The sequence below is a fragment of the Sus scrofa genome, chromosome 14 (assembly GCF_054392235.1).
Source record: "Sus scrofa isolate SSC_HxYL_T2T_F1_AM1 chromosome 14, Sscrofa_HxYL_maternal_Yorkshire_Landrace_v2.0, whole genome shotgun sequence".
NCBI lineage: Eukaryota > Metazoa > Chordata > Mammalia > Artiodactyla > Suidae > Sus > Sus scrofa.
Window position 1 is genome coordinate 163,148,517 of NC_139396.1, and position 16,927 is coordinate 163,165,443.

The following is a 16,927-nucleotide window of genomic DNA, read 5'->3' on the forward strand; positions in this document are numbered from 1 at the left end:
AGTGCCCCCCACGCTGCAGAGAGCCCAGTGCTACAGGGAGGCCCACTGCAGGGACCCCCAATGGTTCAGGGAGCCCCCAGAATGGCATCCCCCAAACTGCCAGGTACCTCCAACACTGTGGAGAGCCCAACACTGCAGGGACCCCCAATGTCTCAGGGAGCCCCTGCAGCCCTCGGAAGATGGTCAGCATGGCGCTGGCTGGAGGCTGAGCTCAGGCTGGGGCGCCCCTCTTCCAAGGCCCCTGTGGGGCGAGGCCAGGCCGCAGCTGGGATATGATCGGACCAGACGGGCCCTGGAGCTGCTGAGCTCAGACCCAGGCACCCAGCAGCCCCCAGGATAGTGGCCCCCAACCCAGTGGGGACCCACAGAGAGGCCCGCAGGACCCTCAGAAACACCGCCCCTTCTGCTGAGTCTTGGGGGGCCGTGCCCTGCCCAGCCCCTGGCCCCCGGGGTTGTAACAAGCAGTCCACAGCTTGAGGAGAGCAATTCCAGGCCCCGCTCCCAAGGCCTCACTCCACAGAATCGGCCAGCGAGGCCCCGGGAGAGAGGTCGTGGAACCGTAGCTTCCTAACTGTTCCCCCCCCGCCAGGAGCCACCCCTGCGGCCCCAGCAGCCTGTCAGCAGCGTGCCCCCTGCAGAGGGAGGGGCGCGGACAGGTCCCCGGGGCCCCTCCTTTTTCACACCCGCCGCTCTCCTTAAAACGCATGTCCACACGCTTCTCCACCTCGTTCTGCTCAGCGCCCCCGCAGGAGCCGGTCTCTGCCCAGGGCCTCCAGGTCTCTACTCCAGGGCTGCCTGGAGGGTGGCCAAGAGTGGGGGGCCCGAGACAAACAGGTCCCCATGTCTCCAAAGAGCAACGGAGGCGGGGGTGCCTGAGCTGGCCCAGCCCCTGTGAGGGCAGCTCCAGGCCGCTCCCGCCATCACCTCCCCGTCCCCAGCGCCCACCCGGCTCAGCGGCTGCCTCCTTCCCCCGCTCTGACACGCAAGCACCGTGCTCCATGTGGTCCTGTGTGCCCACTGCACCCCAACACACTGAAAAGGACACAGCCCCCGAGAACAGCCAGGACGAGCCCAGGTCCGGCCCAGTGGGCCCTTCGGGGGCAGGGGAGCTTGCTGGGGTGCGCCCCCCACGGCCGCAGCAGCCCGCCCGATGCCACGTCCCAAGCAGGAGCACCCGGGGCCGTGAGTTAGCGGGCTGCTCAGCAAGAAAACCACGAATTCTGGACTTGAGTCCTTCCAGCAGAGGAAAGGTAGGAATGAACCTCATTAACAGAGGCCAGAAGCGCGGCCTGTCCGGCCCTGCGGGAGCGTATCTCCCGGCTGAATGGACGGGGCCGAGGGAGAGGCGTCCGGAAGCCTGCAGGCACCGAGCCCGGGCGGCGAGAGCACTGCACTGCGGGGAGCCCGGCCCGGCCGCCCTGCGGCCTCCCCGCCTGTGGTCTGCGCGAGGCACCCCCGCAGCCCTGTGGTTTTGAGCACAGCGATCCCCACTTCCTAAGACGCCGGCGGGGCGGCCGCAAGACGGGATCCCAGACAGTAGCCGTGGCCGGCGGTCAGGGAAGATGCAGGGGCGGAACCTGGCCTGGCCGCCAGCCACCTCGATAGCAGGGGGGGGCCCAGTGTCCAGGCCGGTGCGGGGCTGGGAAGGGAGCCGCGGCCAATGACCATGCAGAGGGTGGCGGCCCGGCCACAGTGACCCTGCTCCAAAGCTCGGCCCACCTGGACCCCTTCAAGTTGGCCTCGAGCCCGCGGCCAAGCAGGGTCTCTCCCCTCCAGCTCTCAGCCTCCTCTCCGTCGGTTCTGGATGGAGGCAGAACGAGGGGGGAGCCCACCGGCAGGGATCTGTCCAGACAGCGGCAGGTGCAGACAGCAGTGCTGCCACTGGGGGCTGTACAGACGGCCATGCACGCCGCACACAGCGCCGTCACCCGGGCGTCTGCCGGCTCCTGAAGGCGCACTGGCAGAGTCTGTCAAGTTCACCCAACCCCGAATCTGGGCGCCTCCCACCACCGAGGGAGGGGCTGAGGCTGTGGGGGGGGGGCAGGGGGAGGTGTGTGGGAGGGGGGACGGGGGTCCCAGGGCAGAGGAGTCCGGGCACATTCAGCTCGTCGGCTCCCCGACCCAGCTTTCCAGCCACTGCACAGAAGTCACAGCCACTTCCAGGCAAAGTTCAACCCTCGCTGTCAGCGACCCAGGGAGGGGCTGGGGCCACCAGGGTGCCAAGATGGAGACCAAGGGTGTTTTCACCCTGGTGGGGGGCAGACCCATCAGCCGGAGGGCACCGCCCCTGCAGTGTCGGGGGGGGCAAGCCTGGTGCTAGCAAAGTGGGGTGGGGGCAGCGAGCCCCATCTGTTCCCCCCCAACCCAGGCTCAGCCCCCGACAGACCTGGGCTCCAAGCTGCCTCGTGGGTATGAAACCTCCGTCCTCTATGGCCCCGCCCTGGGGGCCCCACTGCTGTGCAGGCGGTACCAGGAGCTGCCTCAGCCCTGGGGTCCCTCAAGCACCCACCGTGTGGGCACTGCTTCTCCGAGGCCTTGGAGCTGGACCTTGGCTCTGTCTACGGAGGGCTCGGGCCACAGATCTGTTCAGGAGGCTGAGCAACCCCAGAGCCAAGGTCAGAGGCCGTGGCAAGAACCAGGGGCCAGGCCTGTCCCCGACCCTGGAAGAAGGCAGGAAGGTGCCCTCCGTGGACACTGGACTGTGGGAGACGGGCACTAAGCCAGCAAACAAAAGGGTGCCTGGCGCCTGGAGGAAAGCCAGGCAGGAAGGGGGGCAGGGTTGCTTTTTCTTACAAGGTCATCGGGGAGGCAGCTGGAAGCTGACAAGCTGACTTGGGGGTACAGAAATGGGGCGTGAGCCGGGCTACCTGGGGGACGGTCACGGCGACTCCAGTGTGACTCAGGCTGCAGCGGGGGGCCCTGCCCCCACACCTCGGACGGCAGCGCGGGGAGAGGAAAGGTCCCACCCGACCTTCTGCGTCTCTGCCAGGGGGGCCCACAGGACCCCGCCACATGGCCACACGAGCAGGGGCAGCTAAATATTTAAAAACGAGGGCTTAAAGAATATTTCTTCAAGAAGGCCTTTTATTTTGCAGAGAGGCCATCGGAAGCACAGCCACTGCTATGAAAATAGGTCATCTTGATTCAGCCAAGCGAGCGAGCACGAGCGAAGGGAGGTTTTCATTCTGTTTCACGAGGCTCCCTTGGGGGAGCCCACCCAGGTCCCCTCCGCAGGCCACTTTCTGAACAACGTGTCTCAGTGCTAAACCCAGGAGCCCAGACAGCTCTGTGCCCCCAGGGAGCCTGCGGCCGTTCTCATCCCAGCCCAGGGCTTCCCAGAAGACGACCCCCTGGGGAAAGGCAAGGCGCACTTCTCTGGAGGCTGGTGGGCCACCGACAGCTTTGTTCCCAGGGTGTTTCCTGGTCGCTGTCCCTATGCCGTCCGGACGCAGGAGCCCCTGGCAGTGTCACACTCAGCCCACGTGTGCGGATGCTGCCAGGGCTGGAGGGCAAAGCCAGAGGAGGGAGAAGAGGGAGCCGCTGCTCCTCCAGCACCTGGTGAAGGCACCACAGAAGCCAAACGCTGGCTCTCATGCAGGGTCCACGCGACCCAATACAGAAAGCAAGCTGGGTGACATCTGAACGCTTCCCTAAAAATAAAAAGATCTGCCCTTCGTGCCTGGTCCATCCCTCTCTCCGACTGGAGGAGCAGATGCTTGGGCCCCGACCGCTGTCAGAGCCCATCCCCGGGGCCGAGGGCCCTCCCAGCAGGGCCACGGTGGGAGGGCAGCGTCCTGGTGTGGTTTCAGTGCTTTCCTAGGCCGGCGCTCTGCTTAAAGCAGACAAGCCGCTTCCCCGAAGAGGAAAGCAAGAGAGAAGACGGGCCCTGAGGGTAAAAATAGCCCGGCTGACGAGCTGTGAGTCACTGCGAGGGCGGGAGCCGCGGGCGGAGGTCTCTGCAGGCCTGGGGGGGCTGCTCCCCACCCCACCCCCCGAAGGCTGCATGTGGAGAAGCCTTGCGTGCCCACAGCCAGGGGGCAAGTCCGGGCACGGGCTGGACCCAGAACCCAGACCAGGCCTGCCGCTCCTGCCCGTGTGACCCGGTGCCCGTGTCCCCATGAGAGCCCAGACCAGAACGACGTGGAAGGCTACAACATTACCGTGGCCTTTATACCAAAGGCCACGAGCTGTGGAAATCCACGCAGAAGTTGCCTGAATTTTGTCCCCCAGACACTCCAAGTAAATCACCCCGTCCCACTGAGGCGTGTCCCCCGCGGGGCCGTGTGGCCACAGGCAGCACAGCGTCACTCCGCCTCCTACGGTGCACGGCCAGCGCCCCCGTACACGGGACACCTGCATACACGGGGCAGCGGTCAGCAGACGGGCACCTCACAGACACACGGAGGCTGGAGCTTGCCAGCAACACACGTCCTCTGAGGCCGCAGGTCCAACAGGCCGAGAGCCGCAGGTCAGGACCAGGCCCTCTGCGAAGGGCAGGTGTCCCCGTGTGCCGTGGGGGTCCAGCGGCGCGTCGGGCAGGCCCCTGTGCGGGCCCAGGGGAGGGAAGGGACAAGCCGCCGCCCCCCCCAGTGCTCGACGCCCGGGGGGCCTCCACCCCGGGTTTCCTTGAGGACGACTCGAAACCCCTGGGAGGAAGGTCAACCACAGCGACTGGGGGTGCGGGCACTGCCCCGACCTGGCGGCCTTGAGGTCCTGCCTGGGCCCCAAGGGCAAAGCCCACTGGTCAGGGCGGGGCCGTTAGGCGCCCCACCCACTCCTCATCATCCTGCCAGTCAGGCCAGGCAGCAGGCCCCAGGGATGGGTCGGGCATCTAAAGCTGAGCACCCGCGGCCCCTGGCCTCCTGGCTCCGTCCCTCCCTGGGGGAGGGGCAGGCAGGGCCGCTTCCCCGTCCCCTCCCCCACAGCGGCGGCCCGCCCTCCCCGGAGGCCACCTGCCGGACCACCCCGCGCACCTTCAGGCTTCTCCCAGGGAAGCCTCTGCAGGCCCGTCTGAGGACCCCACTCCGCCCCGAGCCCCCTGCCCCTCCGTGTCCCCAGCCTGTCCGTGGGGCAGCCCCGGGCCCTTCCCATCACAACGTCCGCCCCCCCATCCCTTTGGAGAAGCACTCAGCCAGCATGTGACAGCAGCCAAGAAAAGGCAGAGGCTTCGGGGCCCAGGTGCCGGAAGAATCTGGCTTCTGTGCCCAGGGGTGTGCCCGGAGCCATGGGGGGGGGCCCTGCCTGGCTGCAACCCACTCAGGCTGGACCGGGGGGGGGGGCTCTGTGGGAGACCCCCCCAACACAGCTACATCCAGATAGAGCTCCAGCCCATAGAACACCTCAGCGCTCTGACTGCTCATCCCAGACCCCGCCTGGTCTGAAAGAGTCGGCAGCTGCGATCCAGTGCTTCCTATCGACAGCTCCAGAGGCACCGGAAACGCTCATAAATTAGGGATGAAGGCAACAGCCAGATCAATAGTATCGCCGGCCGGCTGGGCCCAGCTCCTCCAGGCCTGCAGGGAGGTCGCGGGACAGTCGCACGGCAGGGAGCCAGCCCCCCACCTGCCAGGGGTGGGAGAGTGGGGGCCTCCCTGGGCCGTCCAGAGGGTCCTGCCGTCCCAGGCTCACCGCTGGCTGCTCCCACCACTCGGGGTGTTCAGCCCACCAGAGCCACCTGCAGGACAGCCCTCCCGGACCCCAAGGCCACTGGGCTCCCCGTGGAAACTGCCCCGGGGGGCTCCTGGTGCAGCTGCAGGAGTGCATGGAGGACCCGCAAACAGGGAGGGCGGGTCCTGGCTCAGGTGTCAGGTGGGGGCGGGGGTGGGGAGAAACTGCCCTGGGGAGCAGCCCAGCCCCCAGCCCCACAAAGCACACTGACCTCCACCCCCAGCACTGCTGGGAGGCCCTGGCATACGCGTGCGTGCACACACACATACAAACACACACACGTAAACACACACACACATATACATACACACAAACAGGGGAGCCCCGAATTCAGGGTGTGTGCTCCTGGGAGCTGGAGGTCAACAGTGGGAGCTCAGCAGGGGACCCACCAGGGAGGGCCGGGCCCTGGCACAGCCCAACGGGAGAGGACCAGAGCGCCACCTCCTCGGAGAACACGGCTCCTGGGCGCCTGTGTCAGCAGCAGCCCAGCCCCCAGCCCGAGAGCGCGGGGCAGGCAGGCCCAGCAAGGCCTGGACTGGGCGCCCGCAGGGTCTTGGGGGGGACGGGAGGGTCGCACCCCTAGGTCTGTGGGGAAACTCCCAGGTCAGCAGGCCCAGGGCTGCACGAGCCTCTCCTTCTTCCCTCGTCTGCCCAACCGCAGCCTCTGCTCCCAGTGCAGCCTTGCCGCGCCCCCCGCTGCCCCCCAAGAGAAGGACAGAGGGGCCTCCGTGGAAGAGGTGGGAGTTGATGACCGCTGCATGGAAGGGAGCAGCAGCTGCCAGCAGGCAGCAGTGCCAGGAAGAGGGGTCGCGGGCCAGCGGGGGCAGGGAGGGAGAACTAACCCAGCACTAAAGAGGGGGCCTGGGGGTTGGGGAGGCCTCCGCCCTGTGGGAGGAGTGACGGCCAGAAACGCCACAACCCCGTCAGCCAGCAGGCCACGTGGAGCTGCCACAATGGAATTCTGCACCTGGGAGCTGGGACAGGTGGGGTGGCAGGTCCCCATTCTGTGCTGGCCCAAAACCAAATCCCCTGGCCCACTAGGTCCTGCTCCCCGACCCCTCTCCACCTCAGTCCCCGGGGGCTGCCTCTGTGAGCCCAGGCCTGACACCCCACCACCCCAGAGCCAAGGCCCCACCTCCCCAGAGTACCCACCAGCTGCCCCATGGACGCCCTTGATACCCGGTGAAACCCACATGGGCCCCCAAGTTGCAGGCCTGGGCTGGGGGTCTGCTGCACCTGTAGCCTCTGGGCCCCCAGACCAGAACACGCACCCGCTGCCCACAGCCCCCGCCTGGTCCCACAAGCCCATGCAGAGTCTGCAAACCTCAGCCCTGAGGACGGAAGCAGAGGAAGCAGAGGCTCCACGAGAGGCCCCAGGGGGCGGCGGGGACCCCAAGGCCACACAACGTCCTCCCCCGAGGCCAGGGTGCATGCGCTCCTGGCTGATGACTCCCCTGATCCTTGGGGAGCTGGGTGGTCTTTTCAGAGGTCACCCCGGGAACCACTTGGGTCTGGGGACAAGAGGGAGGCAGTGGGCAGAGGGCAGGGCACCGACGCCCACCACCGCCCCCAGGCGCACCTCCCAAGCCGGTCCTGCGCATCAGCGGGGAGAACCGCCCTGGGGAGACGGGGCTCTGAGGTCCTAACTTCAGAACCAAGTCCCGTCCCTGAGACTCGGAAGCCCGTGGGCCATGACCTTCGCGTGACCTCGGCGAGCAGCACATCAGAGGCACCCATGGGGCCGAACCAGGCAGGGGCCGGCGTGGTCGCCAGGGCACACCGACCACACACGCATGCAGTCCACGTGTCTTCGCCCGCCCCACCCCGGGCCGGGCCTGCCTCTGAGGAGCCCGGCGCCCACAGGGGCTGGAGGCTCCAGGGGAGTGGAGGGCCAGCCCGGGAGCCACTCTCAGGAGAGTCCGAGAAGGCTTCCTGGAGGAGGTGCTGCTCCTGACTGAATGCTGGGCCCCCAAACTCGCATGTGGACCGTGCTAGCGGCGGGTCTTCAGGGGGTGCTCAGGTGCTGAGGGTGGAGCCCCGTGAATGGGATCGAGGCCCCCCCCGAGGAAGCCCCACAGAGCCCCCTGCCCCTTCTGCCCTCGGAGGACCCCCAGGAAGTCCGCGGCCACACCGGCGCCCTGACCTCAGACTTGCAGCCTCCAGACGCGAGAGACAAGAGCTTCTGCTGTTTGTAGGTCACCCAGGCCGTGATGGGGTTTTTCAGTTATTTTGTTGTGGAGAAACACACACATAAACCTACCATCGAGCATTTTCGAGTGTAGGTTCAGTGCAGTAAGCGATTCTGCTGTGAGCCTGCATCCCGCCCTCGTGCCCTTCCATCTGCCAGACCGAAACCGTCCCCTCAAACTCCGACGCCCCAGCGCCCCCAGCCCTGGACCTGCCGTCTACTTTGCGTCTGGGTCTGACTGCTGGAAGGACCTCCTGGAGCTGGGGTCAGACGGTGTTTCACTCAGCACTCAGTCCTCGGGGTCCTCCAGGTCCAAGCTCGTGTCCGCGTTTGTTCCCTTCTCAGGGCTGAAGGGCGTCCTGAGGGGCAGAGGTCCGAGTCTGCCCGCCCTGCACCCACGGTGGACCCCGCGAGCCCCCCGCTCCACTGCGGGAGCGCCGAATGCAGAAACCGCGTGGGACCTGCTCACAGGGAGTTCCCGTCCTGGCTCATCCGTAACAAACCCGACTAGGATCCATGAGGATGGGGGTTCAATCCCTGGACTCACTCAGTGGGCTGATCCGGCGTTGCCGTGAGCTGTGGTGTAGGTCGCAGCACGGCTCAGATCCTGCGTTCCTGTGGCTGTGGTGTAGGCCGGCGGCTACAGCTCCGATTCAACCCCTAGCCTGGGAATCTCCATATGCAGCAGGTGCGACCCTAAAAAAGCAAAAAAAAAAAAAAAAAAAAAAAAGACCTGCTTATAGTGCCTTCGGATAAATACCCAGAAGTGGAACTGTTGGGTCATATGATACACACACACACACACACACACACACACACACACACGTGTAGATGTAGATGTTTTTGAGGGATCACACCCTCACCAGCATGTTGTTTTCGGGTTTGGGGGAGGGGCTGCATGGATCCATGAGTAATGAGCGCTTGGGTGCCAGGGTGGGGGCGGCACACGCTGCCTGCTCAGGAAGGTGTGTGTGCGTGCACGTGTGTCTGCACTTGTCTTTGCACATTCACACACACATGCATACACAGTTGTGCATGCAAACATGGACCTGTGGCCCGAGCCTGGTGGGCCCCCCACCCACTGAGTTCCAGCCCCCCAAGGCTCCCATGTCCTGAGGCCTCGGGATGTGCTGCCTGCAGCGCCGTGTGGACATAAAGCTGCTTCCGCCCCCTCTTTCCCACGTGGGGCCCCCACCCACAGTCTGGGAGATCACCCTGACCCCACCTGGGCACCTTCCCCGGCAGCCTCGCCAGACGCCCCAGCCAGGTGGTAGCACAGCCCTCACACACTGTCCTCGTGGAGGCGGGGGCGCCACGGACGGGAGGCACAGGGGACATCAGAGCGCCCCGCGTTTCCCTGAACTTCCCTACAGACGCTCACATGGACCTGAGGCCCCCGCTGGGCAGGCAACCCTGGGGCAGAAGCAAGTCTACACCTGCCCTTAAGAGGCATCGGCCTTCGCACGGTGGCTGGTTAACCACTGATCCCGCCCTGCTGGCGGCCTCGGCTGTTGCCATGGTTTCCCGTGTCTGGACCAGGCAGGGCTCACGTCACCAAGGCCCAGAGCCACGCACAACACAGCACAAACGACATTAAGTTTAATGCAAGAAAGAAAAAGTGCATGCAGGGCCCTGGTGCCGGGAAGGAGAAGGCCACAGGCTGGGCGCCTGCGTCTGCGCTGCCCCTGGCAGCGCTCCCGCCACCCCGTCCCCGCCCTGCAGACCCGGAGACTGCCCCGCCCCCACCCCCGCTGCCAGCCTCGCGGGACCTGCCTGCGGAGCCAGGAGAGACTCACAAAGGCCACCTGAAAGGCCAGACGGGGTGGGGACAACAGCAGCTTCCGAGCACACGGCCGGCTCAGACCAGCCGTGGTGTCGGCAAGACTGACCCCTGGGGGGCCGGGCGGCCTGTCTCTGCTCACCATCACCCAGCCTGTTCCCGCGGCCAGGGGAATGGCACCACCCAAGCCCGGCCCCGCTGCACGCACACAGGCCCCCACGCCAGAGGGCCTTTCGATGGGCAAAGTCCCACAGTGTGTGGGCACAGGACCTGGCACCAGGGCTGCTCAGGCCCCCTCAGGAATCCGGGCCCCCACCCAGCCAGTTGGTCCCAGGTGGCTGCTTCCCACCCTCACCTGGGGGGACTGGGCCACCCAGGGTGCACACTGGGGTTCACGCTGACACGGGGGCCATCAGGAGCCAGGGAGGACAAAGCCCTGCTCTCCCGAGAGTACCCAGCTGGGGGGATGCAGGCACCGGAGGCGAGGCCCCCTGCACTCCTCACTGGCCACACCAGCCATGTGGGACACTGGTCATCGTTGTCGTCAGGGGCATTTTAATCAGGGGATGATGCATGTCATCGTATGGGGAGGGGGGTAAGACCCGCCTACATGTGCGCCACACACCACACAGCGCCCGCGGGCTCCACACGAGGCCGAGGCCCAGAGTCAAGACGCCCAGGGGACTGGCCAAGCCCCTTCTCCTTCCAGACCCCCCCGTCACAGGACCTTCCCCCTGGACCCACCTGCAGGCTCAGCCCTTGTGCGCACAAGGACAGGGGCCAGACCATGTGGGCATGGGGACAGCGGCCAGACCGGCTTCTGCCCCTTCAGTGGACCTCAGGGCAGCCGTGTGCACACGTGAGCCCCGGTCACTGCTTCCCTGGAGCCAGCAGGCCAGCCCAGCGCCCATGTGTCACACGCATGGCCTGATGTGTGGCTGGCCTGTCCTGGACAATCCCCCAAGTAACCTTCCCCTGAGCCCTGCATCCAACACCACACCCCACCCCAGGCTGGAGCTGGACAAAGTAGAGGCAGGCGTGTCCTGCACTGCCAGGCTCCACCGAGAGGACGCAGAAAGGGGTGGGCTTGGGGCTTCTCAAGGGGAACTGGCACACACGCTCCCTGGAGGCTCCCCAGGCCCATCTGAGCCACACGGAGGTACAGGACTGTCCACGCTGATCCCGAGAAGCCTCTGACTTGGAGATGAGAAGGCAGGTCCAGGTCCCGGTGCCTGGTTCTGTCCCAGCGCATGGGGGCACCAACACCCCATGACCCCGAGGCTGGTCCCTGAGCCTTCGGGTGCCTTGCTCTCCCGAGTGCAAAGTCTGGAGCCCTGCCCGGCCAAGACAGGGAAGCCTGGGGGCCGGCCCTGCCCAGGCCCAGCTCCTGGTTCCCCGGTGGGGACAGGCGCCCTCCAGCAAGTCCCAGGAGATGACGCACAAACAATGAAGGCTTTCAAAACTTAAGGGGTTTACAGTCACAAACCCGGCTGGGGACTGCCTCGGGGGGCGCACAGGGATGGGGTCGCTGGTAGGGTCCAAGGTGAGATAAGACAGAAAACAGGACATTCGGGAAGCAGGCGGGGCCCGGAGGCGGTGCTGGACTCGCTGACACAGACGCGGCTGCAGGTGGGGCCCAGCGCCTGGAAAGGTGGTGGAACAGAGCGAGCAGGGAGCCCCGCGAGCGGTCTGGAGGTGCTCCTGTCAACACAGACCCCAGGGGGACCACAAGCCAGCCCAGAGTGGACCTATCAGCTTGGGGACATTATTCAGCCATGAAAGGGGTGCGGCTGTGACCTCCACTGGGGCAGGAGAACCTTGAGGGCACTGAGCCGAGTGGGAGCGCCCCCCACTCCCCCATGAACAGCACATGCCAGGCTCAGGCGCCCCGGTATCCAGAACAAGCAAACCAGAGCCGGAGAGGACGGCCTGGAGGGGGTGTGACCGCTGTCCTGCAGGTGTCCCTTGGGCGATGACCAAGCCCTGGACGTAGGTGGAAACGGCTGACGGCTGCCACGTGGGGCCCCCCCGGGCCTCCTGGGTGGGCGGCGGGACGGTCCTTAACCCTATTCTCTCTCCACGGGTGAGGCGAGAAGCCACGTGTGGGGCTGAGGCAGCTTTGTTCTGATATTAAACGATGCTAAATTCATAAAAATCCAGGCCTCATCCATCAAATCTGCATTTTATTTATATTCAGCCTAGTTTCAGAAAAGGACCAGAGGCAGAGTCCCACTTCCCGGCCCGTCGCAGCCACCGAGCAGCAGGTTCTGCCGGAAAGATGTGGGAGTCGACGGTGACAGCCCGCACAGGCCCTGCCCGAGGCCCCCCGCTCTCAGGACCCAGCTGCCCGGTCACACACTGCCCGGGCCTGGCTGTCAGACTGAGGCGGGGCTTCTGGACCCTGCATGGCAGGGGCTGGGGGGGGGCAGTCGCCACATTCCGAGAGCTGGTCCGAGTCCGAGGCTGGCAGAGGAGAGCTTGGCCCCCTCCTGGGCCAGTTCCCCCCGCGCCCCCACACCAGGGCTGTCTAGTTCTCTGGCCAGGACTGCTTCTCAAGGGGGCCTGTGAGTTAGCATCCCTGAGGTGAGGGGCCACCGGTGGCTGGTGTGGCTGGCATGGCTGGCCCTGTGCCTTCCCTTGGCTTGCTGTCCATCCTGAACGGACACCAAACACCCTCAGTGTCCTCGTGGTGACGTCCGAGAACATCCCCTGCGCACCGAGGCCCCTCCTCTCCAGGGGCCGGGTCCCTCCGCACAAATTTTCAACCAGTCTGTCAAGTTCCACCAGAGCTCCGAGGGTTGTTTTTCCTACGGAAGCCAGTGACTCTGCACCACAATTTGGAGGAAACTGACATCTTTTCCCGTCTTTATATCCTTCACTTATTCAGGGCCCCATTTCACCACACAGACATTAGTTGTTGCTATTGTCTAGGTATTTTAAGAGCTTTTCTGAAGCATAAGTGACACACAACCAGTAAACATGCTGAGATGTAGGACTGGTCAGCCTGACATGTGCACATGCTCTGGGACTGTCACCACCATCGGGAGCAGCTCGCCACAGGTCACCATTATGAGAGTAGAGGGCCACTCCCAAGGGGAGAATGTACTTGCCACATATATATATCCACAATATCCAGAATATATAAAGAGCTCCCACAAATCAATAAGAAAAGGACTAAAACAATAGAAAACCAGCAAAAGTCCTGAAAAGGCACCTCATGTAAGATGATGTCCAGATACCCGGCCAACTGGAGAAGGAGCTCAAGGCTTGTCACGAGGGATGTGACACCAGACCCGGGTGGACACCACCCCACCCACCAGAGGGCCTGAAACTACAGAGGTCAACAAAGCAGAGCCTGGCCAGGGTGTGACCAACACGGCTGCTGGGAGTGAAACTGTGCAATTACTTCAAAAACCATTTGCCAATAGCTGGTAAGGTCCTATGGCCCCACCAATCCACCCAAAAGTAGACACATATGTTTTCCAAGACATGCACAAAAAATCTGGAATGGCCCCAAACTGGGAGGTCCCCAAGATGCCCAACATCAGCAGAACAGAGCAACAAGGCGAGATCAATTCACACAAAGAATGCCCAGCAGGAGGGAAGGGTGGACTCCACTTGCAGCCAACAGCTCAGGGGAATCCACCTACTGAGACAAAGAGACCAGACATATAAGACTAAGAGCCCATTCAAATAAAGTTAAATTTTCGGAGTTCCCATTGTGGCTCAGTGGAAAGAAACCTGACCAGCATCCATGAGGATGCAGGTTTGATCCCTGGCCTCGCTCAGTGGGTTAAGGATCTGGCGTTGCCATGAGCTGTGGTGTAGGTCGCAGACGCAGCTTGGATCGCGCATTGCTGTGGCTGTGGCGTAGGGCGGCACCTACAGCTGTGATTCGACCCCTAGCCCAGGAACCTCCATATGCTGTGGGTGTGGCCCTAAAAAAAAAAGAGAGAAAAAAAATAAAGTTAAATTTTATAAACATTCCTTGTTTGTTTTAGGAAAATACATATTTTCCAGTTATTGGATGCAGAATTCTACAAATGTGCATTGTTGCTTTTGCTGTTCACTATGTTTTTTTATTCGCTTTCCAACTTGTGTTTCCTCAACCTGAAATAATAGAGATATACTGAAATCTCCCACTACAGTGTCAGATTGACCGATTCTTCTCTGCAGGTCCTTCACACATTTAGAGGCTATTTGGTCAGGTAAACACAAACTTGAAAGCAAGACATACGAAAATGCGTAGGACGGAGCCAAAGCGGTGCAAAGAGGAAAATTCAAGCTCTAAGTCCTCACATTAGATGACAAGACCACAGAAGAAGAACAAAGTATACAAAGAAGAAGGAAGAGGCCAGTAAAGAATGGAGATGCGTGAAATAGAGACGAACCACACGGGAACGGCAACAACGCCAAAAGCTGCTTTTATAAGATGCATAAAATCCATAAAACCTTTGGCGAAAACACAAATATTCAGGATTTTAGAAAGAAGACGTCACTGCTGAACCTGTGGGCATGTAAGGAACGGTGCAGGAGTATCACCCACAACTTGACGTCAGCAAATCACACTTGCAGATGAAATGGGAAAATTCCCGAGATACACAATTTACCAAGCGAATACCAAAGTAAGCACCCACCTGAACAGCCTTATGTCTTTTTTTAAATAATGAGCTCATCATTGAAAACCACGACATGAAACAAGAACTCCAGCGCAGCGGCTTTAGCAACCAAGTCCATCACCTTTCTAGGGAAGGAACGATATCAACCTTCTAACTGAAGGATTTCCGAGACTAATTCAGAAAATAGAGAAGGTGGGCACTTCCTAACGCATGTTAGGAGACCAACATCCCCAGACGCCAAAACCCGACGGCGATGCGGCGAGACCAGCACCCGTCGGGAGCGCAGACGCAGAATTCCTCAACAAAGTATCAGCAAATAAGCAGCAGGATGTGAGAAGCCGAACCTGCCATGACTGAGGGAGGCTTACGCTAGGAAGGCAAGGCTGGTTTGACTTTGAAACTCCATCCCCGCGAGGCGCTACACCAGCAGAGTAAAGAGGCAAGGCAGCGGATCACGACCAGAGCCCCGGGAATGTGGGAAGGGGCCGGTCTTGCCGCAGGAGTACCGCTGCTGCAACACCCCGCACATTGGACCAGGCACACAGCCGCCCACGACGGAGCCTGTCAGCCAGCGCCCGCAGAGCAGAACTTCTCTATGGCAGGACAGCCCTCTGCAGGACGCCAGCAGCTGAAAGCACGTTTCCCAGCGACACAATGAACACCTGCCTCTGAGATGCGAACAGGGCCGGGCTGGCCGCTCACCCCTCCTCAGAACATCGTGCCACCCCAGCCAAGGACAGGAGAAAAAGAGGTGTCTTGAAAACCTGGGCAAGAACACGTCCAAGGTCTTGCTTCACAGCGGACATAGCTATCTACAGAGAAAATCTTAAAGAAACAGCAAGTGTCTTCTAGAAGTAATAAGTGAATTAAACAAGGTCACAGGATACGAGGTCTGAACAAAAACGTACTGGACTTCCACTACAACAGCAAGAAGCCACGGAGATGTGTATTGATGGATGGATGGATGGATTTTTGATTTTGATTTTTTCATCACAGCTGGTTTACAACAGTCTCAATTTCCCACTGCACAGCAAGGTGACCCAGTCACACACACACCTACACGTTCATTTTCTCACATGATCAGGCTCCATCACAGGGGACCGTGTGCTACGCAGCAGGACCCCATTGCTTAGCCGCCCCAAAGGCAATGGTTTGCGTCAATTGACCCCAAATTCCCAGTCCCTCCCACTCTCTCCCCTCCCCCTTGGCATGGCCACGATTTTCTTTGCTACTGAGATTCTTAAAATTCCACCTACAGTAGCACCAGAAGCATCAAACCCTTAGGAATATAGCTGAAGAAAAGCGTGCAAGACTCCCACTTCACGCTCGCAACACTGCTAAGAGGCGGTGAAGACCTGAGCAGGCAGCGCGGAGATGCAGCTCGCCCCAGGACACTGAAAATGCCACTTCTCCCCGGATTTATCTGCAATCCCAGTTAGATCCCAGCAGCCTCTTTGGGTATAGAAACTAGCAGGCAAATCCTAAAATGGATGTGGAAATGGAGAGGTCCTAGAAGAGCCAAAATCATCGCTTTTTTAAAAAAGGAAGAGCGCAACCAGAGGACTCACACCAGCTGATTTGAGACTCGAGACTGCGGTGCTGCGCTGAGAGACCCAGAGCAGAGGGCGGGCGCGCTGTTCCGCAACAGCCCGGCCCACCCACGGCCAACCGGTTTTCGAAAAAAGCCCCAATCCAGGTCTACGGGCAACACACACCTTCAACAAACGGAACCAGAAGAGCCAGGCAGCCACCGAGAAAAATATTACCTTTGGCCACATCTTCTACTGTGCCCCGAAATAATTCTCCAGGAACCGCAGGCAGAAACACAAAAGTTGAAAGTATAAAACTCCTAGGAGCGGACTCATGGCCCAGTGGCTCAGGTCAGTGCTGTGGCCTGGGGTCCATCCCTGGCCCGGGAACTTCCACATGCCTCAGGTATGGCCGAAAAAATAAATAAACAAAAAACAAAACTCCTAGGAAAACTCTGCTGTACAGAAGAAATTGGTACAACACTGTCATTCAAAAAAAATCCCCCCCAAAAGAACAACAACAGCAAAACACTCCTAAGAAAAAACGAAGGATAAAATTTTTGCAAGCCAAACTCAGGCAAAGATTTCTTAGACATAATGCCCAAAACAACCAAAGAAAGAAATGACAAGTTTTGCTGGATCAAAATTTAAAACGTGTGATCTCCGCAAGTCGCCATGAAGGAAACGAAAAGACCAACGGGGAGAGTTCCTCACCTTCCCTGCAAAGGACTTGTGCACAGATCACATAAGGAACGCCCGCAAATCAGTAACGAAATGACAAACACCCCACTTAAAAATGGGCCCCGACGAGGAAGGCAACTCGCACAGGAGGACGCACAAAAGGCCATCAAGGAAGGCACACTGACATTGCGACATGGTGACACTGTGACACGCCCGGCGATGCGAATCACCCCGACAGCGTACCGCTGCCCCCCAGCAGGACCACCGCGATGCCCCGACACACCAAGTGTCACCCTGGACACGGAACAGCCAACCCCACACCCTGGGGGGGGGGGCGCACGGCAAGTGGCTTTGGAAAACTCGTTGGCAGTTTCCCACAAAGTTAAATATACACTGACTGTGCTGCCGAGCGATTCCGTTCCTAGATATTTACCCTGAAACCAAGCAGATGTCTGCATGGGAG

At 61.4% G+C, this 16,927-nt stretch overlaps 1 protein-coding gene across 4 annotated transcripts in view; it reads right to left on the bottom strand.

Annotated features, from left to right (window-relative positions):
- STK32C (serine/threonine kinase 32C) overlaps nt 1-16,927 on the bottom strand; it is an 86,675-nt gene that overhangs the window by 35,724 nt on the left and 34,024 nt on the right. The window lies entirely within an intron of this gene.